The sequence below is a fragment of the Xenopus tropicalis genome, chromosome 9 (assembly GCF_000004195.4).
Source record: "Xenopus tropicalis strain Nigerian chromosome 9, UCB_Xtro_10.0, whole genome shotgun sequence".
NCBI classification, from domain to species: Eukaryota; Metazoa; Chordata; class Amphibia; order Anura; family Pipidae; genus Xenopus; species Xenopus tropicalis.
Genome location: NC_030685.2, coordinates 14011340 through 14032367, shown reverse-complemented (window position 1 = coordinate 14032367; position 21028 = coordinate 14011340). Strand labels below are relative to the sequence as shown.

Below are 21028 nucleotides of genomic sequence, written 5' to 3'. Positions count from 1 at the left end.
AAACCCTTTTATAAGGAAACAATATATGACCCACAGGAACTTTGGCTCAGAAGCATGATCAGAATACTCTGTGTGCCTTAGCCTACTGGATAGAATGTATTAAACCAAAAGGTTGAGAGGAGAAAGGGCAAAAAGAGTGAAATATCTGAGAGATGCAAGTGCCAGAGAGGGAAATGGGTTTTGCAGGTAGAAAACACAGAATATCAGCCAAGACTTGGTTTACAGAGAGAAATGAAAGATTTAATGGAGAAATAAAGGTTCACAAAGAGAAATATAGTCAGAAAACAGGTGTACACGGAGGAATGCAGAATGGAACAGGTGGGGGGCTTCGAGAGAAACCGAGTGGGAAACGGGATTCCGGAGAGGAATGCAGAATGGCTCAGAGCAGCACAGAGAGCAGTGCAGAATATATAGAGAGAAACGCAGAACATCATAGAGCATTGCAGAGGGACACGCAGAATATATTGTAGCATTACAGAGAGAAATGCAGAATATATCGGGAGTGAGAGAATCTCAGCTGGAAATGGATGAACAGATAGAGAGAGAAGATCCTCAGAGGAGAGCAGACATGAGGAAGGTTAGCGGTGATGATGGTAGGGCAGCGGCATGCTCAACTGGTACTCAGCATAGGGGGGAGTCCCCAATCTATATTTCAGATCATTTATATACAAACAAAATCATCCCCCTCCATTAAAAAGTCATGATAATACAACTAAGCCACAAACAGGGACTTCCTCATGTGTGTGGCACCTCAGCACCCCATTGGTGTGAATAGTTCCAGTAGGCAAACACCAGAGCTAAGGCAAGTGGCCATAACATCCGGTTTTAATCAGTATAGTATGCACTACCCATTTATGACCACCAGGGGTGTTATTAATATCACTGGGTATTGCATGGCTGAGGCAAGCAAAATGGCTGCTTCCAACCATATGAATAAATGCAACTACACAGAGAAATTATGTTGTGTTTCTATACTGTGTCCTCTGATAATGTATTGCCTGGATAAAGGTAAATAAATAAGGTAATACATTTTAAACCCTAGTTCCTTTAATGAGGGGGAGGGCAATTGGAGCTAAGCAATTACACATGTGACCCCTGTATGGTAAGTGACAGTACGTATAGTAATTATAAGGGTTTTATACAGGTAACGGAAATCTGAGGTGACTTCTAATATCATCATATTGTAATTTAGGGTCCCTGTTATGTTTAAAATTATATGTTATTGTAAGTCATTCATGGCCTTTGTGTATTATACTGGGATTCAAGAAAATGTTCTTTTTATAAAGTATATGTGTCTACAAGTAATGTCTTGCCCTACACTGGACCACCAGCTATGGGCTTAACTTTAGCACCTTCCCTCTACAAGGCATCTTGTGCTACACCGTATGATCTGCTATGGGCTGAACCTTAGAACTTTCCTTCTACAAAGCATCTTGTGCTACAATGTATGATCTGCTATGGGCTGAACCTTAGAACCTTCCTTCTACAAGGCATATTGTGCTACACCGTATGATCTTCTATGGGCTGAACCTTAGAACCTTCCTTCTACAAGGCATATTGTGCTACACCGTATGATCTTCTATGGGCTGAACCTTAGAACCTTCCTTCTACAAGGCATCTTGTGCTACACCGTATGATCTTCTATGGGCTGAACCTTAGAACCTTCCTTCTACAAGGCATCTTGTGCTACACTGTATGATCTTCTATGGGCTGAACCTTAGAACCTTCCTTCTACAAGGCATCTTGTGCTACACCGCATGATCTGCTATGGGCTGAACCTTAGCACCTTCCATCTACAAGGCATTCTGTACTACACTGTATGATCTGCTATGGGCTGAACCTTAGAAGCTTCCTTCTATAAGGCATTCTGTGCTACACTGTATGATCTGCTATGGGCTGAACCTTAGAACCTTCCTTCTACAAGGCATTCTGTGCTACACTGTATGATCTGCTATGGGCTGAACCTTAGAACCTTCCTTCTACAAGGCATCTTGTGCTACACCGTATGATCTGCTATGGGCTGAACCTTAGCACCTTCCATCTACAAGGCATTCTGTACTACACTGTATGATCTGCTATGGGCTGAACCTTAGAAGCTTCCTTCTACAAGGCATTCTGTGCTACACTGTATGATCTGCTATGGGCTGAACCTTAGAACCTTCCTTCTACAAGGCATTCTGTGCTACACTGTATGATCTGCTATGGGCTGAACCTTAGAACCTTCCATCTACAAGGCATCTTGTGCTATGTTGTATGATCTGCTATGGGCTGAAACTTAGAACCTTCCATCTACAAGGCATCTTGTGCTACACTGTATGATCTGCTATGGGCTGAACCTTAGCACCTTCCTTCTGCAAGGCATCTTGTGCTACACCATATGATCTGCTATGGGCTGAACCTTAGAACCTTCCTTCTACAAGGCATTCTGTGCTACACTGTATGATCTCCTATGGGCTGAACCTTAGAACCTTCCTTCTACAAGGCATTCTGTGCTACACTGTATGATCTGCTATGGGCTGAACCGTAGAACCTTCCTTCTACAAGGCATTCTGTGCTACACTGTATGATCTGCTATGGGCTGAACCTTAGAACCACAAAGTCTTGCTCTACATCATATGATCTGCTATGGGCTGAACCTTTGCACCTTCCTTAAGCCTTAGGCAAGAGAGTGCTTCTAATTACTGCACTAATTTTTCCCCCAGGAATTACACATTTACCAGAAATAAAATAGGCAAAGGCTTCTTTGCAGTACCTAGAAGAGAACAAAAAACACAAATTGAGCTTTATCTGGAATAACTAATCACCTATACATACAGTAGGATAGCTTATTTAATGCATCAAGCAGTGCCCTTACCAGTTCCCCAGAATCAAACAGCTGCTCACCCTGAGTCCTAGTTTGCAAAAAGAAACATGAAAAAAGGAGAAAATGAAAATCTAATATAACGTCATATAACCTTCATTTAGACTTACCAAGAAAAATGCATGATTAAATTTTCCCAGAATCCCAACCCAGTAACTGCTTCTGTGCCAATGCTTTGTAGACCTTACATGGGAAAGGGATATATTGAGGGTTTACATTGCATCCTCTTATCAGTATAAAGGGGATTAGATAAAGGAAAATGGAGCATTTATATACAACCATGCCTGGAATCTTCTGCCTCTTTCTACAGCTATTACCTACCTCCCTGCAATTGAAACTGATAAGACATTAAGGGTGAAGACACACGGAGCTACTAGTAGCAGCTACTTGTCACAGCTACAGGAATAGACAATGCTGATCATTTACTGATAATTGTCTCTACATGTGTTTTAGAAGAGGCAAATCTTCGTATTGTCTATGGCAGGGAATTTTCTGGCATTTAGTAGCCGTGACGTGAAGACACATGGAGCTACTTAATAGCAGCAACTTGTCACGGCTACTAAATGCTAGAAAATACCCTGCCATAGACAATATTATACATGTGTTTTGATTGCCTCTGCTAAAACACATGTATCAGTAAATACAGAAATCTATTTCTGTAGCTGGAAAAGTAACTTCTAGTAGTAGCTCCATGTGTCTTCACCCTAAAAAAACCTCCAATCTACCCAGCCACACACAGTTCTGCCTTGATCAACCTGAAAACCCGCCCACTTTCTTAAAAATGCCCACCCCTTCTGGAATGAACCATTCAAGGACTGCCTAAATCAAAACAGGACAGTTGAAGGGTACGTTCAGGAGCATTAGTTGAATGGCTTAAGTAGGACTTTGTGGGCCTTGCAGCACCTTTATTTTACAGTCCGATATTTGTAAACAAATGATTGTTCCCCAAATATATATTGAAATTACTTATTAATCAAGGCCCTGCTTAGCCTTTAATACTCCAACACACCTGTTGCTTGGTCCCCATCAACTTAGGCGACAGCTAGAGATTTGAAAGGGATATTGGGAATTGAAGTAAGTATATCAAGAACTGGAGAGCCTCAGGCTAAAATACACCATTTCATTGGAAATAAATAAGTAATACACACACAACTATCCTTTAGGGCAGGGATGGGCCTTGTATGGCCATCCAGATTTTAACTACATCTCCCAGCACTGATCCACATGAGACACATGAAGTGCAATTAGGCCTATTTACAGACAAACTGTCAATTGCAAACAGTTGCAGACGACTGCTAGCTCAATGTCTGGCAATGCTACTAATTTTGGTTATATGGTTTGAATCCAACTACATAACTACTAAACACGTGACCGAACCGTCTACCCTTTAACTTTGCCCCTATGACGGATGGGTTCTTGATTGTTTAGGAAATGAATTGATATAGTAAGGAGCAGTAGTAAGGTGTAAGAATGTACGAAAATAGGAACTAATGCAATCTATACTCTACATTGAGGCAGCCGTGGAGTAGAAAGGGAATTGTGCTCTCTAGCCATGGGATAATCATTGCGCCAGTGTAACAGCAGGCAGCGCTCGCCCCAGCCTTATACTGCCCGTATCTACCAGGGATGTGTCCCCTTTATCAGTGCTTCTCATCATATCTTGTCCCAGGACGCTAGCCTGTCGCTTATCAGCAGCTCAGGATCATGGGATCAGGGCAAGCTCTACTGGGATCTTTTTTTGAGATAAGTGTGATTGTTGCAGAGCATGCTTGCAGAATTCTGGTCCCTCCTTCTCACGCTCCTTCGCTCCCAGGATCTGTCTCCGACGGAATTAGGAGCTCTGAAGCACTGTTCCCCATTAACACCCGTTACATTATTTCGAATGTTGTCACTTGCTTCATATATAAATAAGTGTTACTGTGCTTTTCCGTTGCTTAATGTCCCTTGACCTTGGAGTAAGCTTCACATTCGCCGGCGATTCCAATGTGTGAATTCATTTGTGCTTGGATCCTGAATTTCATTAGCCATACTTGCTATATAGTAGTCCATAATGTCTGAGGGCGTTGGCTCTGACTGAGGCAACCTTTTCTGGTGTACGAAGGATAATCTGAAGGCTAATTTTCCTCCCTGTAGCGGTGGCACTTACTATAGGCGTTACCCTAATTTCTTCTCCTACTATTATTCTGCGCGCTTGTATCCGAAGTCCGCGCCATTTCCATTCTCAGAGCTATTTTATTCCCTGCCACTGCTCTTATAGGTCCATCTCTCCCTATATATGTCCTTGCTATCCCACATGCCCCTAGTCCCTTCCCAGAGGCCCTATAGTCCTCCCCACTGCTCTACTATAAGGCAGCCATTCTCTCCTCTACTCATCATGTTCCTGACGTAGTCTTGATCCGTACTGAGTTCCAGTCCTTCCCTAGAGGGCTATTATCCTTACTCTACTATAGACGCGCCACCCATGTCGTCTCCCTTATCTATTCACACACTGCTTATCTCCCAGTCCCAGTCCATTTCCCAAGGCATTTCCGCCCACTGCTCATACAGATCTCCCGGTTAATATAGGCTGGTTTATCTGTGTGAGTGGCCTATGAGGGTACTAGGAAAAAAAGTTATTTTGATGTTGTTTTTAAGAACTTATATATTTGTGTTGTATATGTTATCTCTAATTTGTGAGATGGTTATTGCTTGTTGGCTTCACTTTTTTTTTTTGGGCCGTATCGTTGTTTCCGTTACGCTTTCGGTTCTTTCTATTAATTTTATATATCTATTTATATTCTTGGCGTAGTTCCTGCTATCCATGCCTCAGTCCTTCCCACGAGGCTTATTCATCTCTCCACTTTGCATACTTGATACAGGCCAGCATCTCTATCCTTCTCTCTACGAATACATTGCTATCTTCTCACAATGCCCCGGAGTCCGTCCCTAGAAGGTCGATCGTTAAATATTATTGAATTTTCCATCTTCTTCTTTTCTGTCTTCAATTGTATTCTTTATTTGGCCCCAGACACTCAGGCTCCAACTGTGTGGCACGCTTTGTTTTCGCCATTACGAGGGGACTCTGGTAAGGGCATTGGACTTTGATGCAATCTAAAATCAGCATATCCTACCTGCTATGTCATAAGGTGAATTAGTTTATGCCCGATACAGCTCATTTCTGTGGTTTTTTTTTGTTATTTCCTTCTGGTAATGCAGGCGCCTTTGGGCTTAATTCTTTATTTCTGGGTAAAATGTGTATTCTGGGGGGCTGTGCGTAAATTTGCACAAGCACTCATCGCCCTCTAGTCTATTCTCTCACGGCAGATGGCATGAGAATTAGTGCACTGCTTTCAAAACCTCCTAAGCAGATTTGATTGATAATGACAAGACTTTTGGAGTTCTGAAGGTTCAGCCATTAAAGCAAGAATCAGAACAAGTTGTAGACAAGAATAGTCTCTTGAGTAGAAAGAGAAGGTTTAACGGTTTCTATGCACCATAGCAGATTATATACAGTTGATAGCCAGATATCGACTTGTAGAAGGAAGGTTAAAATACTACATAAAGGGAGTCAATTACAGTGTAAAGACACAGAATGCCTTAGGTAAGAAGGAAAGTTTCTAAGGTTCCTCGATTCATTAGGGTTCGACCACGCCTTTTAGACCTGTACGGGTCACATTGAGACATACGGTGTAGAAGATCGATGGTATAATGGAAGTTCTAAAGTTAGCTAGAGATAATAACAAAATGTCTAATAACTAGATTAGCGTAATTGGAGGAACGATTGAGTCACCGAGGAGTACTTAGGGAAAGGCCAAGGATTGCTTTGTTAGCAGGCGGCTTAAGGTGTTCAGCCCATAGGCCATATAACGTAGGTGACGCACGACGCTCTTTGTAGAAAGCGAGTAGCTAAGGTTCCCGCAGACATACAGATTAATAACAGGTAGGTAGTACAACGACTGACACTTGTAGATGAAGGTACTCACAAGGTTGGACACCATGAGATCAATACAGTGGCAATTACATTGTAGAAGGCAGGAGTTTAGGTTAAGCCAGAATATGCATAACAGTGGATCGACAGCATGATTATTGGTCGAAGCAAAAAGTTACTAAGAGTAAGCCGACAAATCGCGAGGCCATATCAGTGTACACAGAAAATACTTATGAAGGAGCTTAGAATGAGTCAGGCACAGAGATATAAACAAGTGTAGTACAGTGGGTACTTAGTTAAGGAATTGGAAAGTGCTAAGGTTCAATAGAAATAAGGTGTAGCACAGATGCCTTGTAAGGGAGGTATCTAGGTAGATCAGAGATAAATATTGAGCAACAACGTGCTATGTTAGAGGAAGTTCTAAGGTTGCCATAGAAGATCAATACGTGTTAGGAGCACCATACTTGTATGGAAAAGGAGTTAAGCACTTCCGTCTAGAGATAAGCTACTAGCGTGAGGATATGTTATAAGAGCCCATAGTATGGTTGAGATTTATTCGTAAAGTGAAGGTAGAGTTGCCATACTGTGATTCATACCGTAGACAAAAAGTCTTTAAGATCGGCAGAAAGTTTGCCAAGAAGATATAAACGGGTAGACAATGTTGTAAAGGGACCGAAAATTGCCCATATGTGGCAGGTAGGGCAAGGAAATAATGTAGAACATATTTAACATGAAAATTTATTATATATGTTATATTAACCAGGATATGAAAGTGAACATAGAATAAATTTAAAAATACAGGAACTAAATTAATATAATATTAAATATAGATTTCAGATATGATATTTATAATATATATAATGTACATCACTATCAACGGTATTTGTGTCCTTGTACACTACGGAACATACTCTTCCGATCGGGTTAAAACATGTAATCCTTTTTATTTACCTCTTTTGCGCAATATTCAAGTATGAACAGTTAAGACTATACTAATTAATTGCGCTTGAGTGATTATTCATATGTTTGAAGCCACATTTTTGCTGTAGCATGACACATACCAGTGATATTAATAAAACGCTGGTGGTCATAATGGTAGTGCATACTCCATCACCTGTAAACGATGTTAAGCACTTGCCATTAGCTCTGGGTATGCTACGGATGAATCACCAAAATGGTGCTAGAGAGATGCAACACATATGAGAGAGTCCCTAGTTGTGGACTAAGGTTTAATTATTCAAAGACTTGATTAAATGAGAGTGAAGATGATTTTGGTGTTGAATATGTATATAAATTATATGGAGAAAAATATGATAAGATAGGGATATACAATTATTATTGAAGCAAAGCAAAGTAATTAAAGATAGGAAAGAATGAGGTGGCTTCATCATAACACGCTAACTCTCTTGTCTGATCTTTCATCTGACGGCTCTCATTTTGTTCCATTTCGACGGTTTCAAATCCGACATTTGACATTTTAGTGTAACCCTACTAATGACGTCTCTGCCATGCATTCTACTCAATTATGCGTTTCATCTATTCCTAAATTTCCGCAAATGCTCTCTGTCAAGCCGAGAAAGCTTTGTACACGCCTCACGTTCCCTACAGGTTTACTCAATCGGACTGTATATTCTAGCTTCTACGAGTGTAACAAAGTACGCCCTCTTCTTTTGTGCAATTGAGTTTTATTCCATATATAAATATTTTATTCATCGTGTCACCGTTTCGGACTAGATCATTCAGTGTATTCTCCTGCAACCTTCCTCTCTGCTGCCTTCGATATTACTCTTTGCCTGTTCCCTTCCCTTTTGGTTTCTCTCTCTAGGCCGGCCCCGCGTATTGGCTCAGATTGAAGCCAGTTATCCTGTGGTCATATATGATCCTATTTAGGGAGGATTGCAGCCATTTTTATCCATCTATCGCAGTTCTACATTCCTCTTGCTGTTACCCATCATTGGGACTATTGAGATGAGGAGTTGCTAATTCCACTGATACGCATGGCAGAGACACAAGTATATCACCATGGGGCTGAGGCTGGTAACATTATGGGTCGATGACATCATGGGAGCAGGGCTATGACGTAGTGGCTTGGCTACTCTGGTCAGTTTCTATTGGACTATGGCAGAGGGCAGTATTATGCCATCCGATCAGAACTCGACTACTAGTCTGGCAAGGGTTAAATACTGGCACAAGGCTGGACCAAGCCTACTGAACTGAAAATAGGCAATTATAAGATATAGTGGTCCAAGCCATTGGCATTATAAACCCTATGACTTTGACGTATTGGATCGCCTGTAGAGACAGCCTGCAATACTACCCCTTGGACATTCATTCCAGTACGATAGGCAGAAGATGACCTACATAAGTGGTTGTTCTTGAGTCATTAACGAGCTCATCATTCTATCCGGGGACGGATTCTGGCATGAATTCCAAATTCTATAAAAAACCATTTAACAATAGGGTTATCATTATATACAAAGCTACGCACACTGGTGAGCAGAAAGACAGAATAAATAATGATGATTACACATTCAGGAGGTTTAACGCTTTACTGTATGAGGATAAATGAGAGGGTAGTAGGGAGGTATTCTGAGACCAGTATGGGGTGATATGAGCGGCACTGGAGAACGTATAAGAACTTGAGAGATATCAGGCACTGATATCTTGCTCTAAAATATACACGATGTAAGGAGATTAATTTTTCTAGTGAGAACAAAATATACAGTATAGAAAATATAGGATTACCTGAAAGTGAATGTGTATAATATGTGACAATTATGTGGCGACATGGCCCTACTGGGCTCATCTATAATCAAAGCACAATTGTATGATGGGGGTCCAAGATGAGATCATACCTTCTTTTTAAATTTTATCAAAAAATTTGAGTTGTGAATGTGAGTGCCATCATAAAATAGCGCATCTATGGGCACAGAGATAATAGGCATAGGAAATTTGTCTATGTTAATTATGTGCTAGTGTTATCTCAGCAGTGTTCGCACACTTCCATACAAGCCCAGTGGTAATTTAGTTTCGAGAGACGGAGGATACAACAGCTTTATAGTGAGACTTATATCATTAAAAGGGAGGGTCATGACCTGATTCCATTGACTCTTGGGTGAAGTCTATAAATCTAAATAAATTTGTGGGTACTTATTAAACTTATCAATACAATAAATAAAAAGGTTACAATGAATGGTACAATCTAAATGTAGAATAAGAGAAAATTGGCAGTTAACATATGTTTCATATTTCATAGTGGCTATCCACTAAATCACTTTTAAAAGGAAAATACTCGAGAGATTACGTCGTGACTCATGCGACACGCACGCTATCACTTCCCCCTTATGCATACAGGTGCTGCACTATCACTCCCATTGGCTGAGCTTCCTAAGCCCCCGCCGTTTACTTTCGCCCAACCGGGCAGCTCGCTCAATAAGGCTTCCCCCCCCACCTGTGTCTCCAGAGTCGATGCGTACTATGGCGCCCACCATTCGGCGCTACGTCACTGAGCTACTGATGCGTCCTTTCCTTATATAAGCTGGGATCAATACATCCTTAACAGTCTGCATGCGGCGGCATCGATGCCGCCCGAGAGGGGCGCACGCTAGCCTTCTGTACTCCGCGTCACGGAGCTAGGTCTAGCTATTCTTCCCCTTGGGCCACATGGTCATGTACTGAGCGTATAGGCATCCATCACTCTCGCCATACCGGTATAGCGCTAAATTACCTGTTTGATAGCCCTTCGTCTCACTGCATGGTGGTATCGTAACCATTGCACCGCAGGTTTCATGTAAACTGAACCTCACGATATATCATGTGCACTGGTGCTATGACATTGCTGCTGGATGGCGTCACTGCAGTCCGTGCGAAAATCAATCGGAATTAGATTATTAGGCTACAAGAACAAATATTGGGTGACATCGGTGTCGGCAGTTTGACGTTGTCTGCGCTGCTACCGGGCGTGTGGCGTCACTTGTACCATTTAGATTCGCTGGGTCCATTTGCTAACTTCGACAACCACTTGAGCGGAAAAGCTCCACGATAGTGGGGAGGACTCCACAATCAGTTGCAATGCACGAGGGATGTTGATCTGACAGTGGTATGCAGTCGGGTGCTAAGAACGTGGACATAAACTTTTGGGCCGTCCATCTGCTTTTTAGTGCGTGTTCGTAGGTGACGGGTGATAGAGTTCTGGTCCGCCGTCAGGCACCTAGAAGTGGGCAGGGTCGTTCCTATATTTACTGTTATTTAGTGATCTTTGGGTTGTAGTATCACAAAAGGTGTCTTCTTTAATCCTGCTGTAAATTAGGACCGTCAATGATGGTCGCTGGGGAGGTAGAGGTGAGCTTTAGGGATATAATTGATGGTCTGAGCCCGGAAAATGGCCATTATATTGACTCATCAATACGAGTACAGATTTATGGCTTACATAGTACTAGTTCGTCATAGTCCAAAATTATCTTGTGGACTTGCAATTTACCCATTCATAGACAACTTTATGTATGGTTTGCTTTACATATTCCAATATGTTTCTTGTATGTTTTTATTTCTCTAGCCATTCGAAATTCTGCTTTTTCTATTTTTTTATGATTGTATTCACCTGCAGTGTCGCACACTTTTTCATTTTCTTTTTTTTCCTGTTCTTTTATTAATTGCTTTTTTATATAACATACTTTTGTATTCCTTTGACTTTTCATGGTATCTTATTTGTCTTACTATACTTTTATTTTTTTTCACGCTACTCCCACTATAGCTCGGCTCCTTTGCGTTATGATCATCTCTTTCTTTCTACTCATTGTATGAGTTAATCATCAGTCTTCTCCGCAGTGATTGTTCCTTATTCCATTTTCTTCAATCTTCTCATTTTCATTTACAGGTCCTGTCACAACGGTCACATGTAGATCCTTAGCAAAAGGTATTTATTGTGGAATCTGATTAGTTTCTTTTCTGGAGTCGATTTGCTTTGCAATTATGTCTTATCAGGTATTGTGTATCTCCTTTATTTCTCGATAGGTATTCTCATATTATCTCTATTGTATTCCATGTCTCGACTTATTTTATTCTATATGATTATAGTTCGCTCATTTCTTTCTCTCCATTATTGACCTCCTATTTTTCTAGTAATATCAATCCATCTTCTTACACCTTTTTCTCTTTAGTAAATCTGTTTTCTATCTTTTCTCTCTCTTCTCCCTTCTCGCTAGTTTTATAGTTTATATTATCTATCGTACCTTCGCTTGGCTTTATTTTTTCTTTTTGCCTTCTCGATTCCTTAATCTATATTATGAAACATTACTCCTTTATTTGCGTGTGACAATGAATCAAGCTCCTACTTGGAGCTTTTTTTATCCCTTCACTAGCCTAGTCCTTTTAATACTGCACATTACCTTCTCGCATTCCCTTTCCTTGGTTTTTCTCTCTTTTCATTTCTCTCTCTTCTATCTCTTGCCATTCCTTATATCATTTATATATATAACTTCGCGTCATACCCTTAGTATCTTATCGATTCATATAAGTATATCTATTTTAGAACTCTCGAGCCTACCTTCATCTTGGCGCCTCGTAACCATGCTTCTTCTTCTATTCTTTGGCGTTCTCATTTTAACTAGTTAACTATCATTCGATTTTTCTCTTTGTTCTCTGTAATCACATATATACAGTTCTTACCTTCTTATCTTGCTTGATCTATTTAATTTTTTCCTACTATGTATTATATCTTAGATTACTACTTTCGTTCTTCTTTTTTATCACTTTTCCTCAGACCTTGGTGTGCTATCTTTTATATCCAGGGATGGGCCCTCCATCTTTTTTTTGCTGGTTAGGATTGTCATTGTCTTAATATGTTTGTTTTGCATCTGTCTGTTCCATTTCTGTATTTCTTTCCTTCCTTTGGTTGGGTTTTTTTATTTTCATTCTCACTCTACTTTCTACATCTAATCTTCATATTAGGTGTTTCTCTTTTTTTTTGGATGTATGTCGTGCTGTCTAGGCCTTACTATTTCTTTTTTCTTTTTTTAATCTCTTTCTTTTTTTCTTTTCTCTTTTTTTTCTTTGTTTTCTTGACATTTCCGGAGTTTTTTTCATTCTTATTCTTCTCTACTCTGTTCATTATCATTCTTCTTTTTTCTTACTGGCTTGTCCTCTTTTCTAGTAGCTTTTTACTTTCTTCTTTCTTTTCTTCTTTCTTTCTTTCTTTATTTCTTTTTTATCATACTTTCCTTTTTTTTTTTTTTTTTTCGTTCTTTTTATATTCTTTTCTTATTCTTTTTTTTTTTTTTTGTCTGGCGCGGGAATATAGTTTAGACTGAAACATGTGACGCGACTGGGTACCGCCAGATCGTATATATAATTATGCCCGGGAAGTGGGTGCAGATTATACAGCTCTCGTATGGTTGGTGGTGCTTGCTCACGGGCAGTGGTCGTATTAGGATGGCTCTCGGGTGCTGCGGTAAGTAATTAAAACAGTACCTGGTGTATCTGAGTATGTCTCCATGACTAGAGTATAGATTTAGGAAGCTCGGAGGGGATGTCCAAACATAGCCGATCTCGGGGGGATAGGTATCGGGGGATAGGATAGTTGTGGGGGAGCAGACTGGATAGGGAGGAGAGGCCACACAGTATGGGATTTATATGACTCTCGGTTAGAGGAAATTATTATCCTGCAGGGGTCCGAGCATGTATGTCTTTGGTGTATTATCTCACGGGTCATCATGGTAGCCGTGGGAATCATGTGTTGGCATGGAGTGAGTATTGGTAGTGTGCAGTACCAAGCAGTGTCAAAGAGGATATGCGTATATAGATGGGGGATGTATCGTGGTAGGGTGGTATAGTAGGTGACGATATCGTATGATATATGGAATCGGCGAATATATGCATATAGTTAATGGGTGTGTCTGGAATGTAAACGAGTGTGGCATAGGAGTAAGGTGGGTAGTGTAACGCAAATATGGTGGTATCTATGTTGTTGGATGTTTTTTAGTTTGTTATGATGATTCTTGTGCGTGGCGGTGTAGAGCTCCTGTGGCCAGTTGAGTGAGACAGGGAAGGATGAGTCGAGTCAGTGGGTGCAGACGTGGCAGGTGTTGGTGCACATGCGCAACGCGGACGTGTGTAATTGTAGGTGAGCACTTGCGGGCATCATGAATCTAATAGGAAGTTTACACGTAACTGTTCTGAATGCATTGAAATCAACATTTTCCCCATGCTCTGGACACCTAGTTAAACCTTAAGCAACAGTACACTACATTCTAAAAAATCCAATGGAGTAATAATGTAGAAACAAGATGGCTGCCTGCACTTCCTAGCAGCCCTTTTGACAGTGTAAACAATACAAATCACAGAGAGAAAACAAGCCTTGCAGTAATAAATCATTCTGATTTCTTCATTTGACTTCAGTTACCAAAATTGCTATATCATTAAGCTGAGGTTCTCTTTCAGGAGCTGTGACCTCTGTATCATAAATCAACAAGATGGAGGGACAGTAGTGGCAATGGTGTCACGGTACTTGAAAGTGATAAGATGATACTTTTCCTCTCAGGGTTACAGTGAGTGTGTGGGAACGGATCCTGTGTGCCCAATACAGAGGGCAGCATAGTTATGGCCATGTAGGGTAAGATATCCCACCTCACAGTTACCCACTTATCTCTCTGCTTGACAATAATCAGGCCTCAGTGAGGGATTGTGGGAAACAGCAGTCTTGTGACCACTTACATAGACATACTCAGCTACTTTACTAATGGTGTTTACTTTAGTGTGGCGGGGGAGGTGGGGGTCCATTTGTTACTGTACTACATCTCTTAGCACAGCTGTCAGGACATGCTGGGAGCTGTAGTTGAACAACAGCTGAGGGTTACCTCAGTGAAAACAACGCTGCTTGTTCAGAACCGAGCTGGGGATTTTACAAGGTGACATGTTTCAGTCAGCTGTCGGAAGGTGTGATATTGCAGAAAAGCCGCTGAACCCCCACCCCCCAGCCAGTTTGGATCCATCACAGGCTTGGGGGGGCTTCCCACAAGTTATTAATGGCACATTCCTGCCTGCCACTGCTGCACACAGAGTCAGGGGAAGACTTGACCATAAAGGGAAACAAAATGTTCCAGTTACTATTATCTGGCTGGGCCATGTGTGTGTCATGGGGGAGGAATGGGGGCTCCTTTGTATCGGCCTCACAGACACTATCATATTGGCTAACAATGCAGGAACTCCAAGTGAAATGGGTGATATATAAATATACAAACATACATACCGTGTGTATATATATATATATATATATATATATATATATATATATATATATATATATATATACATATATATATACTAAATAGTAATGTGCAACTGCAAAGGCACCAAGGCACCAAGAAGTAGTTTTATGTAAAGGTTAATCATTACGGGCTCATGTGGGAGTCATAGGGTTCCCCCCCTCCTCACTGCTCCCTCTTATTACGGGAAATTAGTAGGAAAATACCACAGATCTAATTCATTTATTTAACCATAGAAAGCATATACAGGTATGGGACCCGTTATCCAGAATGCTTTGGACCTGGGGTTTTCCGGATGAGGGGTCTTTACGCAATTCAGATCTCCTATCTTAATTCTGCTAATAAAATTATTTAAACAGTAATTAAACCCAATAGGATTGTTTTGGCTCCAATAAGGGGTAATTATATCTTAGTTCGGATCAAGTACAGGTACTGTTTTATTATTACAGAGAAAAGGGAATCATTTAACCATTAAATAAACCCAATAGGGCTGTTCTGCCCCAATAAGGGGTAATTATATCTTAGTTGGGATCAAGTACAGGTACTGTTTTATTATTACAGTGAAAAGGGAATCATTTAACCATTAAACCCAATAGGGCTGTTCTGCCCCCAATAAGGGGTAATTATATCTTAGTTGGGATCAAGTACAGGTACTGTTTTATTATTACAGTGAAAAGGGAATCATTTAACCATTAAACCCAATAGGGCTGTTCTGCCCCCAATAAGGGGTAATTATATCTTAGCTGGGATCAAGTACAGGTACTGTTTTATTATTACAGAGAAAAGGGAATCATTTAACCATTAAACCCAATAGGGCTGTTCTGCCCCAATAAGGGGTAATTATATCTTAGTTGGGATAAAGTACAGGTACTGTTTTATTATTACAGAGAAAAGGGAATCATTTACCATTAAATAAACCCAATAGGGCTGTTCTGCCCCAATAAGGGGTAATTATATCTTAGTTGGGATCAAGTACAGGTACTGTTTTATTATTACAGAGAAAATGGAATCATTTAACCATTAAATAAACCCAATAGGGCTGTTCTGCCCCCAATAAGGGGTAATTATATCTTAGTTGGGATCAAGTACAGGTACTGTTTTATTATTACAGAGAAAAGGGAATCATTTAACCATGAAATAAACCCAATAGGACTGTTCTTCCCCCAATAAGGGGTAATTATATCTTACTTGGGATCAAGTACAGGTACTGTTTTATTATTACAGAGAAAAGGGAATCATTTACCATGAAATAAACCCAATAGGACTGTTCTGCCCCCAATAAGGGGTAATTATATCTTAGTTGGGATAAAGTACAGGTACTGTTTTATTATTACAGAGAAAAGGGAATCATTTAACCATTAAATAAACCCAATAGGGCTGTTCTGCCCCAATAAGGGGTAATTATATCTTAGTTGGGATCAAGTACAGGTACTGTTTTATTATTACAGAGAAAAGGGAATCATTTAACCATGAAATAAACCCAATAGGGCTGTTCTGCCCCCAATAAGGGGTAATTATATCTTAGTTGGGATCAAGTACAGGTACTGTTTTATTATTACAGAGAAAAGGGAATCATTTAAACATTAAATAAACCCAATAGGACTGTTTTATTATTCCAGAGAAAAAGGAAATCATTTTTAAAAATGTGAATTATTTAAGTAAAATGGAGTCTATGGGAGATGGCCTTTCTGTAATTCAGAACTTTCTGGATAATGGGTTTCCGGATAAGGGGTCTGATACCTGTACAGGTATTTTATTTCTCTATAGTATAAAATATATTGGGATGGTGTCTTGAACTGAATGGAATAGCCCCTGTAACTGCCTTTCAAAACTCAGAACTGCTGAATGGAACCATATAGTTACTAGGGGTAGGCAAAAGGGGCGCACAATTGTGCCCTAGGCATTTACCTCTTCTGCCTGCCTACCTGCTCATCACCACCCCCAACCACCTTCTGTTAGTTCTCTAGATATCAACTCAGTAGGGAAAACTGGAGAAATGTATTGCAAAGGATTGGAATAGGAGTGATGTGTGATAAATGGTGGGGGGGGGGGGGGGGGGTGTTATGATTGGGAGTCCTGCCTTGGATGCATTCACTTTTGGGCCTACACTGCTCTATATTTTCTATATTTTGGGGGGGGGTAATTTTTGTGTCATTCTTCCACCAACATCTATTTTCTAATTATCTAATACAGTGTTAAATGTATGGTTTTACCCATAGCCACCAATCAGCTATTAGTGTTCATCAGTTTCCGGCAGGAAGAATGCTGAGTTCAATTCATTCAGAAATGTGTTGCTAAAGGCAGGGTTGCAACAAATAAACAGGTTTTAGTTGGCTGGGTATTTTGCCCTAAACCCCCTTGGTCCTGGTTAAAATATATTTTACATTGTATTATAAGTACAATATACAGTACTTACTGTCTTTCATTGAACTAAAACTCCCAGCACCCCTAAATGACCAAGGGAGCGCCCACTGTTTCCCTATTTAATTTCTAGACAGTGTACACATTTGTCTGGCTAATCTGTTGCCTGTCACTCAAACACACCCCGTGGGGTCTCGTCTTCTCAAGACAGGTGGTCTGGCACATGTTGTGTTTATTGTCGCTGCTTAACATTGATTGATGGAGAGTTCTGGGGCCATAGCTGAACAGTAAAAGTGTTTACCAGCAAGATCAGTAACACTCCGGTAGCCCAACATCATGTGCCACTTTATCCGAGATGCAGATAACAGATGGCAGGAGTCTGATCCTCATCAGAACTGTCACATAAAATTATTACTGTAACCTGGGCTATTTACATGCCTGTAGTCTAAATGAAGGTTTCTTTTTAAAGGGGAATCTCACCCAAACCCAAACTTTTGACTAATAAATGCAGGTGTCCTTTTAAGCAACTCTCCCATATACGTTAATTACAGTTTTTCTATGGATTTACTTGTAAATGGAATTGCTGTGAAAAGGATGGATGTTTATATTTTTTTGCACTGCTAGTTCTGACTCATGAAAAAATGTAGCAGAAGCTGACACATACAAGAAAAAAAACAGTTGTTGGTTGGAGATCCCCTTTACCATGCCATTTGCTACTGGCCCATCGAACGTGTCTGTGGGCAAAACACATGGGCCAACAGCTGTGATTTTACATAAAGAATACTCACCACAACCATATAAATGCCTTGCTATAAAGATATAGACCTGTGTTAGCAATCAGGAAATCAGGCCTAGAAGCAATGAACATCATTTAGTCACAATTATGTAATGATATCAGAAAGCCAAGTTTACCAATAAAACACCTTTAAAGGACACCAAAAATGATTATTATGTAGCACCGACCATATAATAACATCATTGGACTTGGGGCAGGAACCACTGCTATCACATATATATAGATATACTGTATATTCTCTGCAGAATAACCTATGTGAATCAGAACATAAAGTACATATCTTAGCAGTATTTTGCGACAATTTGCAGTTGGTCTTCATTTGTTATATTTTTTTGTCATTAATAATTGTCCCGCAGCTCCCCTGTTTCTAATTTGGACAGCTATCTGGTTGCTAGGATCTCCTATTTACCCTAGCAACTAGGCAACTGTTCGGTAGTCAGAACTAAATAGGACTATAGATGGGTCTGAAAAGAAATATAAGCAATAATAATAACAACAAAGCTGAAACCTCATAGTTCATCTATTTCATTTTGCCAGGGTGAGTGACATTGCAGGTTGGAAATTGGGAAAATAGGCCAATCATGTAAAAATCATGCAAAATATATAATGAAGACCAATTGAAAATTTGCTTAGAATGGGGCTTAAACTTAAAGTTTATTTAAAAATGTGATAGAGGGGCTTGAAGCAGACACAACAATAATGTTTTAAAAATATAATTTTAGCTATCTCACATGCCTGCTCAGTACTTTCCAGTACTTGTGCTTATCAGAGCTTATGCCCAAAGCATTCTGGGTAGAAATCAGATTTTGGTGACAATCTTTAGCTTTTCTATAAATAGACTGCGTCGCAGCCAGATCCCAATAATAATCTTGTCTCAGTCTGGGAGAAGGATAAAGTGTTTTTATTAGGGATTTTCTAAAAGAGCAAACCTATTGAGTAAGATAAGGATTGTGCGCAATAGACTGGCACCATTCCCCAGAGAGGGGGGCTCAGCGGGAGTTACCCTACTACATAAATGTTTTATTGCCTCTCCCACCCACAGTGATGTGAGTAAATCCTCAGTTATTTACATGGCAGCTCCAGTATAGCCATTTATGGTAGGAAGCCTGACCTCTGCACATTTCTGCATTTCTAAGGAATTTCCCCTGTGCTTGAATGAAAGCTGCAATGTTTGGGAATTTTTATTTCTTTTTTTTTCTTCCACGGTAAGAATCACTGGAACAGCGGATGGTAAAAGGGACTTAGGTAATGAACTGAAGGGGGACTTGGGCAATTCTGCCTCACAAGACAGGAGAACTATGCTGCCCCCTACCTGCCATACCTACCTATTCCCCATTGTGGACTGGGGCAGGGGGTGATCGCTATGGCAGAGAAACCTATTGTGCTCTTCTCTAGTTAGGGCAATGACACACGGGGCATATAGTAAAGCTGCCCGGTAGGTGTGAAAACATCTAAAAACACCTTAGTGCTACCGCCAACGTGACAGCAATACTTAGGTATCTTCAGGGTCGGACTGGGGGGTGCAGGGCCCACCGGGCCTGCTGCCCCAGGGGCGCCGCACCCCCCAAGGTGCCTCCTCCGGCCGTGTCCCCCGTAGGGGCCCCTGCCGCGCACCCCTAAACCCCCCCCGCAGGGGCCCCTGTCCGACGTCCTCCCCTGAACGCGTATGTGAAACGCGTCAGGGGAGGACATCAGAGACCAGAGGATGCAGCAATTGGGTTGGGTCATGGCTGCTGGGGCCCACCATATTTTCCCGGTGTCCCGGCGGCCCAGTCCGACCCTGGGTATCTTTGTCCTGTCGACCATGGTAAATCAGCCCTGCAGATGACATAAAGCTGGCCATATACGTTCAGATTTTAGTTTGCTTGTTACGAACACGCAGATATCGATCGTCAGGGGTGGGCTAAGCCAACCAGGCACCCCTGCAACCTCCCTACCCCCCCATGTGTGTGCCCCCCACCCTCACAGGGGGAGTCACAATGGAGCACAGACTAGGGGTAGGCAGGAGAGGTACCTACCCGGTGCCCCTTCATTGTTGCGCCTCTTCTGCCTACCCCTAATTGTAGGATAAAGCCCTAAAAATACCAAATGGGAGGATGTTCCGAATATGAAACAGTTGGCAGCACCAATCGTATGAAAGTGACTTCCTGGGAATGCACTGTAGGTCCCCCAAGGATATCGGCAGATACACAATACATGCACAGATTTTATCCTTATCCAACTAAAATTTTCTAACCTGTCCCATCGACTAAGCAACCAATCTCCATGGTTCGGGGGGTAGCTAGGAAACTGATGTCAGAGTAGGACAAGATGGCGGCCGCCAACCCCACTGCACTATGTTGCATTTTCTATAAACGGGTGGGGGAAGGGGTGGCCCTGTAGGGGGCCTAGGGTTTTTAAATGAATTTTGTTTAAAAGGAATCTGTTTAAAAGGAAACATCTGGTTACCTCAGAAGTGAAAATGTGATATCCCTGAACACTGAAGGTCTCTATAAAACTTTGATCACATAATACAGTTCATTTATAAAACACTGATTTCCATTACTGATATAGATACAGTATATTTAGATAGACATAGATATTTATGTAAAATATGTTTCTATTAGTAAGTGCCCTCAGAAACACTGCCATTTTAAGTACTCAATAGTAATGAGCGAATCTGTCCCGTTTGGACCGTCATAAAATTGTCGAAACGGCAAGAAAATTTGCGTAAAAGGTAAAAAATTCACGAAACGCATTTGTTGCCCGCATCTTTTTTTGTCACCCGTGTCTTTTTTTTTTTTGTTGTTGTCGCCCACACCCTTTTTTTATGCGACCACTAGTACTCAAGCCATCCCCCGACT

General features: G+C 40.9%; 1 long non-coding RNA gene across 1 annotated transcript; it reads right to left on the bottom strand.

Moving 5' to 3' along the window:
- Positions 1-214: 214 nt before the first annotated feature.
- Positions 215-3282, bottom strand: LOC101731516. The gene is made up of 2 exons (XR_004220476.1): positions 2855-3282; positions 215-2752 (listed from the first exon to the last, which is right to left on the bottom strand). It is a non-coding gene; the product is annotated as an uncharacterized LOC101731516 (long non-coding RNA).
- Between the last annotated feature and the right edge of the window lie 17746 nt (positions 3283-21028).